Source organism: Chlorocebus sabaeus, chromosome X (assembly GCF_047675955.1).
Source record: "Chlorocebus sabaeus isolate Y175 chromosome X, mChlSab1.0.hap1, whole genome shotgun sequence".
Classification (NCBI taxonomy): domain Eukaryota; kingdom Metazoa; phylum Chordata; class Mammalia; order Primates; family Cercopithecidae; genus Chlorocebus; species Chlorocebus sabaeus.
This window is the reverse complement of record NC_132933.1, coordinates 123,566,273-123,580,183: the sequence shown is the minus strand read 5'-3', so window position 1 is coordinate 123,580,183 and position 13,911 is coordinate 123,566,273. Positions and strand designations below refer to the sequence as shown.

General features: G+C 35.7%; 1 protein-coding gene and 1 pseudogene across 3 annotated transcripts in view; both read left to right on the top strand.

Annotated features, from left to right (window-relative positions):
- IL1RAPL1 (interleukin 1 receptor accessory protein like 1) overlaps window positions 1-13,911 on the top strand; it is a 1,387,436-nt gene that overhangs the window by 672,676 nt on the left and 700,849 nt on the right. The gene's annotated exons all lie outside the window — the stretch shown is intronic.
- LOC119619996 (dnaJ homolog subfamily A member 1 pseudogene) lies at window positions 5,001-6,236 on the top strand (annotated as a pseudogene).

Sequence of the window (13,911 nt, the reverse complement as noted above, 5' to 3'; positions counted from 1 at the left end):
GATGGAATGAATGGAGGCGAAGATATGCAACTTCCTAAACTTGTGATTCTAACTTCGAAAGTAATGATTACTTTTTTCTGTTTCCTGCTGCTTTTCTATTTTATCTCTCATTTTTCTAACATCCTCTCTCTCATCTACCTCTGAGGATCCACTCTACGTAGGATCTGGAGCCTTACCTAATTCAGTCACTTATTTAGGGACTGTACTGAGTTTCTCCCCTTTCAGCAAATAATGATGTAATTTCAGCTCTATGCCTTTTGAGTGACACTCACAGAAAGAGAAGGATTGTATCTCTACCTCTAAAGTGTCTTGAATTGTGAAAGAGTTTCCCTCCTCTCTTCTCTTCTGCTCTCCTACCTTCCCTTTCCTCCCCTCCCATTCCCTCTCCCCGCAACATGTAAACATTGTGTAATTCCATGTGTGTCCCTGTTATCTATTTGTGTCTAGTGTTAAGGTGACTTACAGCTTAGGGATATAACTGTATATGTATTATATTCAAATGAAGACTTGTCAAGACAAATGCAGTCTTCCTGACACTGATGCATGCAGTCAACACTGGAACAGAAAGTTGATAGCTGCATTAAAATTTTTGCAAATGGCTGCCATAGAAACCCATGGAAGAGTGACTTTGCGCTGAAATATGACATCTCAGGGATCTGTCTGGTGAATCTTTGACACAGAAAGAGAAATAAATTAGAAAGCATTTTTCCACAGAGCGTTTTAGATCTTTAAAACCTGAGTCTCAAAGAACTTGAACAAAGTAACTATTTAGAAAAAGAAAAGGCATTGGTTCTTGGCATTTTTAAATTCATTGAATAGATTCTCCTTAAATGTTAATAGCATTTTGATGGGAGAATTACTCTAATCAGAGCATTCAGCTCACCTCAGAAATGATTTAAAAATTTTATGTTATGCCTGTTAAATATTAAGCTTCTCATTTTCCATTCCCATATCAAAACTGGCATCACATTTCAGAAGTCAAGGTTTAACAGTCAGCAAATAACCATATTTGCAAAACTGTTAAATGATAATTATTTTTGCATTTGATATGCAATTGTATCGACAATTTATGTATTGAGGAATATGTATTTTATTCACTGAATATATGCAAGCAATAAAATTTCACTACCCAGACTCCATGGCAAATGAGTTACCTGAGAATTCCAATTTCAGAGGTTCCTCAAACCACTAGAACTTTCATCTTTTTTTTTTTCAGTCTTTTTTTTTTTTATTATACTTTAAGTCTGGGATACATGTGCAGAATATGCAGGTTTGTTACATAGGTATGCACATGTCATGGTGGTTTGCTGCGCCCATCCATCCGTCATCTATGTTAAGTATTTCTCCTAATGCTATCTCTCCCCTAGCCCCCCATCCCCCAACAGGTCCTGGTGTGTGATGTTCCCTCCCTGTGTTCTTGTATTCTCATACTTCACCTCCCACTTATGAGTGAGAACATGCGGTGTTTAGTTTTCTGTTCCTGTGTTAGTTTGCTGTAAACGATAGTTTCCAGTTTCTTCCATGTCCCTTCAAAGAACATGATCTCATCCTTTTTTATGGCTGCATAGTATTCCATGGTGTATATGTGCCACATTTTCTTTATCAGATCTATCATTGATGGGCATTTGGGCTGGTTCCAAGTCTTTGCTATTGTGTACAGTGCTGCAGTAAACATACATGTGCCTGTGTCTTTATAGTAGAATGATTTATAATTCTTTGGGTATATACCCAGTAGTGGGATTGCTGCGTCAAATGATATTTCTGGTTCTAGATCCTTGAGGAATCACCACACTATCTTCCACAATGGTTGAACTAATTTGCACTCCCACCAACAGTGTAAAGCCCTTCCTATTTCTCCACATCCTCTCCAGCATCTGTTGTTTCCTGACTTTTTAATGATCGCCATTCTAACTGGCGTGAGACGGTAGCTCATTGTGGTTTTGATTTGCGTTTCTCTAATGACCAGTGATGATAAGCTTTTTTTTTCATGTGTTGGTTGGCTGCATAAATGTCTTCCTTTGAGAAGTGTCTATTCATATGCTTCACCCACTTTTTGATGGGGTTGTTTGTTTTTCTCTTGTAAATTTTTTTAAGTTCTTTGTAGATTCTGGATATTAGCCCTTTGTCAGATGGATAGATTGTAAAATTTTTCTCCCATCCTATATGTTGCTTTTCACTTTGATGATAGTTTATTTTGCTGTGCAGAAACTCTTTAGTTTAATTAGATCCCGTTTGTCAATTTTGGCTTTTGTTGCCATTGCTTTTGGTGTTTTAATCATGAAGTCTTTGCCCATGCCTATGTCCTGAATGGTATTGCCTAGGTTAGGGAACTTTCGTCTTTCCTAGATGAATCAAACCTGGTTATCCTCAGATACCAAAATAAAAACACCTTCATATACATTTTAGCCCTCATAGAATTCTTCAAAGTCATACTTTCTGACTTAAAGTATGAAATAATTCAAATATAAATTTTCTTTTCTCTTGATGATTCTGCACCGTAGTACTTTTGGGTGTTATTGTAATCTACTGGTGCTTTTGTGTAGATACAAGATACAAGTCGAGAATCAGACTTACTGTCATCTCTTTCTTTCTTTCTTTTTTTTTTTTCCAAAGGTAACCTTGTGCAAGATGCCTTTAGCAATCAATGCCTCAAGAAAAAAAGAGATGATTGCCAAGTGTCTAATTAGCATTCTCTCAGGTCTCCCCCACCGTAACAACCTATTTACCAACACGCAAACTCGATGCCCACTAACAGTGGAAAAGTCTTAGGCCTTTAGGGGTCACAGTGATGAGGTACAGGTAACTTTTACCCACTCCAGCCCTGATAGCTGACCTACCTCTCATCACCCTTCTAGTTGTGACTTTGAATTACCACCATGCTGCCCGGACAGCTGATGAGGGCATTTTCATAACAGCCAGTATGGCTGCTCTGAAGGATTTCCATGGAATTTTTTCCCTCTTCTTTCAGTTTCCCTCCCTTTTACTTACTTCTGTCTCCTGTTGCCACTACAAATTTTGTGGAAAAAGCTGGTTTATGTATAGATTACCAACCCGTCAGAGAATACTTTTGCTTTTAAGCGGGAAACCAAATAATCATAGTGTACTGGGTACTATTTTTTATGGGTTCTGTCTTCTATGTTGTTAGTTTATTACTTGGATTCATGGGGATGCTTCATTCTTCCCAATAAGGTAAGGTTTCCAGCCCTCCTTTTTTAACCACAATTGTTTTGAAGTCTAGAGCTGTTCCCAAAGATTGAGAGTTCTGAAAGTTTGGCCTTTGGAAGTGGGTGTGGTGGGGGAGAGTAGTAGGTAAACTGGTGTGTGTATATTTGTACTTATTGTTTGCTCAGCAGTAAACATATACTTACTTAATCTGACAAACTGTTTAATTTTAATGTAAGGTGAAACACAGGAAAAGACTCCTATCCCAAAGATGTGAAAAAATAATTTGTTAGGGGAAACATTAAAGAGCAACTCTATAACCGATGATATATTCATATCTAATTTGAAGTCATATGTTTTTTGTGGAGTACACAAATTAGCTTTGCAAGTTGGTCAGCTATGCCTAGATATTTACTGTAACATATTTTTTTAAGCATATATGGCTGCCATAAAATTAAAATGTGTACCACAAGAAACATTGGATATTAGAAATTATGAAACAATAGGGCTTATACAAAAGAGTTACATTTATTCATTTACTTACTGTTTTTTATTGGCTACATGTGATTAAAAGAAAAATTTTAATATAATCCTGTTATCTCAAAGACAAATGATTCTGTGCTCATCTGGGCATGGGACATGTGACACAGATATTAAAGACACTATAGAGCCATACTGAAATCATACAGACAGACAAATTAAAAATAGGGTCAATAGTGGCAAAAAGTAAGCTTGTTAAAAAACAGAGTTGGCCGGGTGTTGTGGCTCATGCTTGTAATCCCAGCACTTTGGGAGGCTGAATCGGGCGGATCATGAGATCAGGAGTTCGAGACCAGCCTGGCCAGCAGTGAAACCCTGTCTTTACTAAAATTACAAAAATTAGCTGGGTGTGGTGGCGGGCACCTATAATCCCAGCTACTCAGGAGGCTGAGGCAGGAGAATTGCTTGAACCCAGAAGGAAGAGGTTACAGTGAGCCAAGATCGTGCCACTGCACTCCAGCCTGGGTGACAGAGCTAGACTCTGTCTCAAAAATAAATAAATAAATGAATTAATTAAAGTGAAGGCATGAAAAATATCCTCTTTGGGGTCTGATTTAGACATCATGGAAGGATAATTATTTGGTGGTGGGGATGGCATGGAGATTAAAAACAGGAGAAGGAAAGCCCTATGCAGTTTGGCATTTTAGACATTTAGTGGAACATACTAGGGTTCTTCACACTTTCTCTCCAACTTGGGGAGGATACTTTTATATTGTAGATAACATTATGGAGAGGTAGAAGAACTCTTGTGGAGTCTGAAGAAGTAACAAAGTTCTAGATGTTTCCAAGTTGCTCTAAGTTAGCAAAAGTAAAAGACAAACACAAATAGGAAGTATTGGCCGTGCGTGGTGGCTCTCACTAGTAATCCCAGCACTTTGGGAGGCTGAAGCAGGCAGGTCCCTTGAGGTCCGTAGTTTGAGACCAGCCTGGCCATCATAGCAAAACCCCCTCCCTACTAAAAATACAAAAAATTAGCTGAGTGTGGTGGCGCACGCCTGTAGTCCTGGCTACTTGGGAGGCTGAGGCATGAGAATCACTTGAACCTGGGAGGCAGAGGCAGAGGGTGCAGTGAACCGAGATCATGCCACTGCACTACAGCCTGGGCAACAGAGTGAGACACCATTTCAAAAACAAGAAAAAAGAAAGTGTTAATACAAGTTATATCACAAACAAGATAATATAAAAAGCTATTGCATGTCAGTAAGAAAAGTGCGGGAACTTTCCAGAACGCTCGGTGAGAGGTGGAAGAGCCGTAACTGCCTGACCTGCACACAGCTCCGTGCTCCTTTCCACTCCCTCACACACCGGCCTCAGCCGGCACCAGCAGTAGAAGATGGTGAAAGAAACAACTTACTACGATTTACTACGATGTTTTGGGGGTTAAACCCAATGCTACTCAGAAAGAATTGAAAAAGGCTTATAGGAAACTGGCCTTGAAGTACCATCCTGATAAGAATCCAAATGAAGGAGAGAAGTTCAAACAGATTTTTCAAGCTTATGAAGTTCTCTCAGATGCAAAGAAAAGGGAATTATATGACAAAGCAGGAGAACTGGCAATTAAAGAGAGTGGAGCAGGTGGTGGTTTTGGCTCCCCCATGGACATCTTTGATATGTGTTTTGGAGGAGGAGGAAGGATGCAGAAAGGAGAGGCAAAAATGTTGTACATAAGCTCTCGGTCACCCTAGAAGACTTATGTAATGGTGCAACAAGAAAACTGGCTCTGCAAAAGAATGTGATTTGTGACAAATGTGAAGGTAGAGAAGGTAAGAAAGGAGCAGTAGAGGGCTGTCCCAATTGTCGAGGTACTGAAATGCAAATAAGAATTCATCAGATAGGACTTTGAATGGTTCAGCAAATTCAGTCTGTGTGCATGGAGTGCCAGGATCATGGGGAGCGGGGCAGTGCTAAAGATAGATGTAAAAGCTGTAACGGAAGGAAGATAGTTCGAGAGAAGAAGATTCTAGAGGTTCATATTGACAAAGGCATGAAAGATGGCCAGAAGATAACTTTCCATGGTGAAGGAGACCAAGAACCAGGACTGGAGCCAGGCGGTATTATCATCGTGTTAGATCAGAAGGACCATGCTGTTTTTAGTGAATGAGGAGAAGACCTTTTCATGTGTATGGACATATAGCTGGTTGAAGCATTGTGTGACTTCCAGAAGCCAATATCCACTCTTGACAACCGAACCATAGTCATCACCTCTCATCCAGGTGAGATTGTCAAGCATGGAGATATCAAGTGTGTACTAAATGAAGGCATGCCAGTTTATCATAGACCAGATGAAAAGGGTCGCCTAATCATCGAATTTAAGGTAAACTTTCCTGTGAATGGCTTTCTGTCTCCTGATAAACTGTCTTTTTCTGGAAAAACTCCTACCCGAGAGGAAGGAAGTGGAAGAGACTGATGGGATGGATGAAGTAGAACTGGTGGACTTTGATCCAAATCAGGAAAGATGGCGCCGATATAATGGAGAAGCATATGAGGATGATGAACGTCATCCCAGAGGTGGTGTTCAGTGTCAGACCTCTTAGTGGGCCAGTGAACAACACTCACTGCTGGCATTTATTGTGCAGTAGTGAATAAGTGAAGGACTGTAATCATAATATGCTCACTACTTGCTCTTGTTTTTAATATTCAACTGTAGTAGTGTTTTAAAAAGTTAAATGAAGAATAAACGCAAATATAAAAGCTCTGACTTTGCCCTGTATGTATGATGACTTCAGTGTGCAAGACGAAGTTTATTACGTGTAAAAACTACAAAGAAGTTCCCCTAGCATTTCTAGGCCAAACCTTGTAATTCACTTCAACTATGTACGTGGACAAACTTAGACTGAAATGCTAGGTATATGTATTGGCTTTAGTGTAGGACCCTTCATTGTTAAGCTACGAAAGTAAAACTCTGTATTTAACTGGCAATGAGGAAAAAAAAAATTGTAGAGAAGTATTGGTCTTTATAGTTCTTTGTATTAAGTGGGGTTCATTGTAATGCCTTTGCATTCATTCTATTGCCTCAACTGTTACTTGAAGACGGCATAATATATAATTTATCCTGTAGTATCAGTGATAAAAATGATACCTTTCTGTGGGAGGGTTTTATCATAATATACTGCTTCTTGAAGGCTTGCACTTCCAGAATTGTGTTTCCTTCTGCTGTGCCATTCATATATATATGTATATATCCATATATATCTTGACGAGTCCTGGTCATTTGCCCCCTTCCTTGTCTGTGTATCATGATAAGCCCGAGTAGTGACTTCAGAGCTGGGTAACGTAGAAAGTAAAGCGAAAAGACCTTTACGTGTAGAAGTAATTTGCATAAATAATATAGGAAGGTGTTCTTTAGGTATGTTACAGGATTACTTTAAACCATTTGACTTACGCTCCAAAGTAATGTTGGTAGTATAGCAAATTATGATGAATAGCTTTAATTATATGTTTAAAAGTTTCATATGTTCACATGCTTAAATTGGTTTCAGAATTTAAGCAATTCTTGAAAAAAAAAATAAGAAAAGTTCAACTCAATGCAAAAACGCACATATGACATGAATAGACAGCTCATAGGAAAGGAAATTCAATTGACTTTGAAATATATGAAAATATATTCAATCTCATTTGTAATAAAATAAACAGAAATTAACATTAAATATTTTACTCATCGGATTAACAAAGTTAAAAAATGGTGTAGAGAATTAGGTGTTCGTACACTGCTGATGGGAATTTAATTGTTAGAGTCTAAATTCAGGTACGTCAGCAATACCTATCAAGAACAAAATGATGTATACTCTTTTGGCAATTCTCAAATTTATCTTGCAGACTTATTCATGCCATCTCATACTCATTCATACACATTCATGTCATTGTGTGTCTGTGTATATGCAGCCATTGTGTTCTGAATTGCATGAGATTGGAAATACACATCAATGGAGGACTAGTCAAGAAAGTTATAGGTCATTCACAGAAGAAAGAGACTATTCTATGTCTATTAGTATGAAAAGAACTTAAAAAGGTATCATTAAATGAAATAGTAGAGGATTCGAAACAACGGGTATAGTATGTTATTTCTTGGGGCAAAGAATACACATATTGTGATAATGAAATATCTCTGGCCTGTTTATCCTTGGGTTAGGCTAAGGGATTGTCTCTAGGGAGGGGAACTCCCTAGAGTCTGCTGGGGAAATTGCAGTGGGACAAAAATTTTAGTTTTCAAGTTACACAGTTTTATAGCTTTTACATTTTGTATCTTATTTTATGGCCAACTCACAAGAATACTTAAAACTGAAGGGATTCGAGGAAATTATGAATTCTAATAATTTATTTTGTCTGTGACTATAACCGTGTATTGAGCTAGAATTATTTTTGTTGTATTAAGAATCTGGTAATAGTGAACATGAATCATGAGAAAAAAAATTTTCACAGATATTTTGACATCTAACTGATATCATTTGATAGTGTTTCCCTGATTAATATTCTTCAATGATTATGGAGTGGGTGTTGTGACGTAGAAATGCAATATCCCATTACAGTATCTCGTTTACACCCCATTAACACTGACGGCACTCTATGTTACTTTATTTTCAATTTTTTTTCCTTCAGAGTCTCAGTTATTTAACCATTTTCCAATTACTAAGTGATATATGAATCTGACTCACATTCTGTATTCAGAACAATGAAGATCGAAATATGTTTTTCTTATAGCAATTATAGATTACAGTAGTGAAAAATGGGCTTCAGAGTATGAAAAAGTGGAGAGCAAGTCAAAATCTTATATGAATATGAGAGAACATTTTAGTTATAATTAGAAAGCCCCAGTGGCCTAATTTTCCTCATTAATGCTGGGGGATATTTTTGAAAAGTATGTAGAAGTTAAGGTACCAATTGTCGAAACAGTGAAATAAAGAAACAGCGTAAGAAAGAAAGATAAATGAAATTCCCATGTATTACACAATTTACATCAAAGTATTTTTCTAATTGGTACTGTAAAATGTTATATAGGAAATTTTACACATCATCTTATATATCTCTTTACTTGAAGTGTTAAAGTGATTTCCCACATAATAATTCAGAAAATTGCATATAACCTGACAAAACTTAGACCTGTAGACTCTAGTTGTATGTAGAAACTGCCAGTAACTGCTAATTCATTCTCTTCAATGTACCCCAATCTATATCTTGTTTACTGGGAATAGCACCTTCTTCTCTTTCTTTGGACTTTATTTCACTGGAAAAATAAGTCCTAAAAGGAATAACAAAGAAAACTACAATTGAGAAATAGAAACAACAACAACAAAAAGTTTAGCTAAATAATTAAAGATATTTGATGAGCATCCTGGGGATATCAAAGTTAATGAATTTGAGTGAGTAGGATGGGCATTCATCTCTGATTCCCACCTTTCAGAAGAATGAAGAAAGCGTTAAACCGTGAAACTATGGCTTGTGAAGAGTTCCGAGGGCCAGTTTACTGAATGCTGAGAACGCCAGTTTTTTAAGGCTTCTCATTACCTTTTAGCATTTGGAACCCAAAGTAGAGAATGATTGCTTCTGAAATAACAAGAGGTCATTTCCTCTTTCTTCAGATATCTTTGCAAGTGTTCTTTCATTCCTTATGCTTCATGATATGTAAGATAAGATTTATTTTTCTTCACTGTATCATTAAAAATAAGAAGCTTTCTGCAAGGTAAAAGAAGGGTATTCAGATAAAAACAGGAGTTTACTTTGATACTTCCATGTAAACTCTTGTTTGTATCAGCAATGGTATCTTGGCTGTTGTCCAGCGGTTTAATTGGCTCTTGTTTGCCTAATCTCCTATAACAGATAATGTTATTACAGAATCGTAGGACTCCAAAATTTCCCATCAGACAAAACAAGCCTTTTAATGAGAATCACTTTGTTTTACCTGGCATTTGGCTTGGTTTGAGCCACCTCAATCCCATCTAACTTGTGAGCAATGCATTATTTTTCCTAACAACCATGCTAATTCTAAGCCAGGAAACATTTTTTTGGATCATTTCTTTTCTGGAATGATTCTAAGTTCAGGAAAGTAAAATTGGGAAGGAATTTAAATTAAGCTGAGATGGGAAGAAGACATAATTAAATTGGACTTTATTACCTCTGTTTCGCAACTAGGTTGATGTTAATTGGTATCTTGAAAGAGAGAGCACTATAACATTTGCTGTTTTTGAATTTACATTAATTTATTCTTCAATAATATGTCAGTGTATGTAATTTGTCTAAATTCTCTATCTTTTATTTATCCATTTAGTAGTTCTTACATTCAGCCAATATTTGGTGAGTGTATGTTGTGTTTAAGGCACTGTTCTAGGCACTGCTAATAGAGTAAAGCAAAACAAACCAACAAACTCAAAGTCCTAACTGTAATGGAGCTTATCGTTCAGGTAGTGAAAACTGTTTTAAGAAAAATAATATATGGGGATAACAGTAGACTGTGTATGCAGAGGTAGGTCAGTTATATTTATATACCTATACACACAAATACATGTATGTATTCACATCCATATATATCTACATAGATATAGATTATAATGCTATAGGATGTCAAAAAGAATCTTTTTGATAGGCTGACTTTTGAGAGAATTAAAAGGAAGAGAAGGGGCAAGACATGTAGCCATATGGACAAAAGGAAATGACAGGCAGCATACAGAAAGTTGCAAAAGCCTGAAGTGAAAGCATGTTTTGTGTTTAAGGGGCAACAAAGAGTGATGTGAGCTGGGGGAATATGCTAGAAGAGGAGATGAGAGAGACAAGGTGTGAGTGGAAAAAGTTCAGTAGGACTTCAGTGACAAATATTTAGGAATGAATTTTGTTAAAAAACATGTATACATTATCGTGGTTAAAGATGGAAGCAAATATAGTGTAGAAAACCTAATATGTTTCTGTGGTTGATCACTTGATTTCTCTATCAGTTTCCTACTAGCCAGGGCATAAAGGGTAATAAAGATGTTGTATGTCTGGTTAAATACACTTTTTAAAGCAAGCAAGTATACCAATTATTTAGGGAATTTGAAACAAAATTACAAAACTATCGGTTCTCTTGCTTGTGTTCTTTGTTAGCCACACAAATTCCTCCTCTTTAATTTGTTGTTCTTTTGGTTCTTCAGTTTTTATTAAATAAATTTCCACACTTGAGACACTGTGTAATTTCATCTAGTTTTATACAAGGTTGTAGATGATACAATCTTATGTCATTTTTAAATTGTCCACTACGATACTGAAATTTTCATCACTTGCCTTCAAATATGAGTATGTTTTTATTTCAATCCCAAGATTCAAGTATACAAATCCAGTGCTTTTTTAATGGAAAGAACATATTAAAGTCTTCATATACCAAGAGAAAACTTACTTCTCTTAGAATACTGATTGTCTCTTATCACCACTCTTTTATAAGTAATTTTATAAACTCTTACATTGGGACTATTGTAGTTTCTTATTGATCGGGTAAATGTTTTCTCATGTCTATAACAATTTGAGGTAAAATACACTACAATCCCCAGAAATAAACTATATTTTCTCGTACTAAAATCATTATTCTAGTAATTTTTTAAAATAATGTTTATTATTGTCCATTATCTGAGAGATACCTCTCATTACCTCTCTCAAAAATGACAAGAAAATGAAATAACATGTCTAAGATTATTGTTACCTAATGTTTATAAAAATAGATAAACCCAAGAAACATATTGAAAAGTGTTAATTGTATGAAAAGTTGGATAAGAGAAAAATATCCCTTACAATGAAAATCAGTCATGCTAGATGATAAAGTGGTGAGATTTAAACAATTTTCTGGGCATTGTATTCTCAAGTGGATAATGATTTAAGCAAATAGATTAAAAATAGTATAAAGTAATGCAATAGTAAAATAAGCATGTTGAGTAGGAATAGTTAAGTTTTAGATAACAAAAGGCAGAAGACAAATTAAATAAAAATAATATAGAGGCATGACAATGAAAGCTAAATAGTCTATGGAAAATTGTTAGGAGGCCTGAATTAATTAATGATGATAATAGTAATAACTAACGTATATATGTAGTGACAGGAATCGATCAAAGTGTTTTACACAAACTCCTCATTTAATTGGCACCACAACTCCTTTAGGTTGGTATTATTATCATTTCTATTTTACACATGATGAAACTGAGAACACCTAGAGGGTTAACCGGTTCCTACTACTCAAAGGCTTTGGGATATAAAGTGTTCAGTGATGAATGTGTTTGATAAAGTTGAGGATTTGGGGGTACATCATTTTATATCAACTGTAGTAGTTGGACCCTGTCAGAAGACCAGGGAAGAGATTATTAGAAAACCCTTGAAAGAAACTAGGACCTTTATCAGGAACTAAACGTGGAACTATAGATTTAGGTGGTGTAAATGTCTTAGGGGATCTGAAAAATGGCAAGCATTTAGGTGAAAGATAAATAGGTGAGTAGCACCAGTTGAATGTATAGTATCAATGAAAGTCACATTTAAAGATGTTTAGCCATAAAGCAAATGGACTTGTTATTTAGTGAGACTTAAAAGGTAAATCAGTAAGTTGAGGAAATCTCATCTACAATAGGAAAATATAATTGAGCTTAGATTGTATATAAAAGGGCAGAAGTGGAGAGCTAGATCTATGTGTATTTATCCAGGGTTTGTTATGAGCACAGAGAAAATGTAGGAAAAGAAATTCAACAACTGAAATAGCAAAAATTTAAATGAATCTAAACAAAGAAAGCTGCTTATATTATTATATAATATATATATAAAAGATATATTTTCTGGAGAAAGATATAGGTGTCCTGTCTTAGTAAAATAGGAACTAGAACAAATGCCACCATCTTTCAAAATTTAATATTTTCTTGCTACAATTTATGTTTATGATTTATACTTATGGATATGATACTCTATTAAGAGGCATCTTATATGAAACAATTATCATATCCATTGCAAAACAGAATACATATAAATGTTTTTGTGCATATGTGTAGATGGGTTTGTCTGTATGTGAGAGAGAGCAAAGAGGGGGAGGGAGAGAGAGAGAGAGGCAGCAATTTCTAAGTATTTTTAAACATGGGGGGTTATAAGATTATATTCATGGAGAAAAACTCATGTTGCAGTTCAAGCTGTATGCATTCATACAGTGGACTACTACTATGATGAAACTGGAGAACAAGTCAAAACACTTGAGTGGAAGCAGAATCATCATACACAAGACAGATGAAATTTTCCAAAGTCACCTTGAAATAAATATAAAATTGTTGTTGGCAGTTTGACAGTGACAGGAGTCAAGAAATGATGCTGCTGTGAAACCACAAAAGATGCAATTGATATTTTAATCTCAAATACCATGTCTGAGGAGAAAGCCTGAAACTAGGAATTGTTTGTAAAAGTGCATCTGTTGATAGATTTCTGATTTTGCTGGTGCTTTTCATGTTTATCCTCTTATGGAGAATAATAATAAAAGTAGTCATATTTTTAGTTTATATTGCTCTTTAATTTTTTCCTAAAATGAATTTGAAGTTTTTAAAGGCAAGAACATAATACGCTCTGAAATTGTGTCATTAGATTAAAAAAAATTATTGGAGATGTTTTTCTTGTTAGACCACTGCTTTTCTTAAGATGTGAAGTTGACCTTTTGAGTTTTTAGTAACTAAGGTATTTGTGTGTGTGTGTGTGTGTGTGTGTGTGTGAAATATTCATTATATTTTTTCTTCTAAAACTATTTTCTTCAGTACTAGGTTTCCTAGTTTGGAGCAGAATTCTATATTTTGTCTTGTTTTATAACCTAGGAAGGGCATAACATTATTTTGAATATTTTTTCCCTCTTCTCCCTGACCCATGTAATCACCTAGCTGAATCAGGCCTCCCCAGAAACTGATTCCTGGTTGTTGAAGTATCTCATATGACCCCCATCCCTCCTATTCCAATATTAACCCTATCAAATTCTCAAATAAACTCTTACTTATTTTCGTGGCCTCTAATCTCCTTAATTTTTTAATTTGAGATTCAGAGTGTACATGTACAGCTTTGTTACATGGGTATATCGCATGATACTGAAGTTTGGGCTTCTAATGATCCTGCTGCCCAAGTACTGAACATAGTACACAAATAGGTAGCTTTCTAACTTTTGCTTCCCTCCTATCTTTCCCCCTTTTGGAATCTTCAGTGTTTATTGTTCCCCTCTTTGTGTTCATGTGTACCCAATGCTTAGTT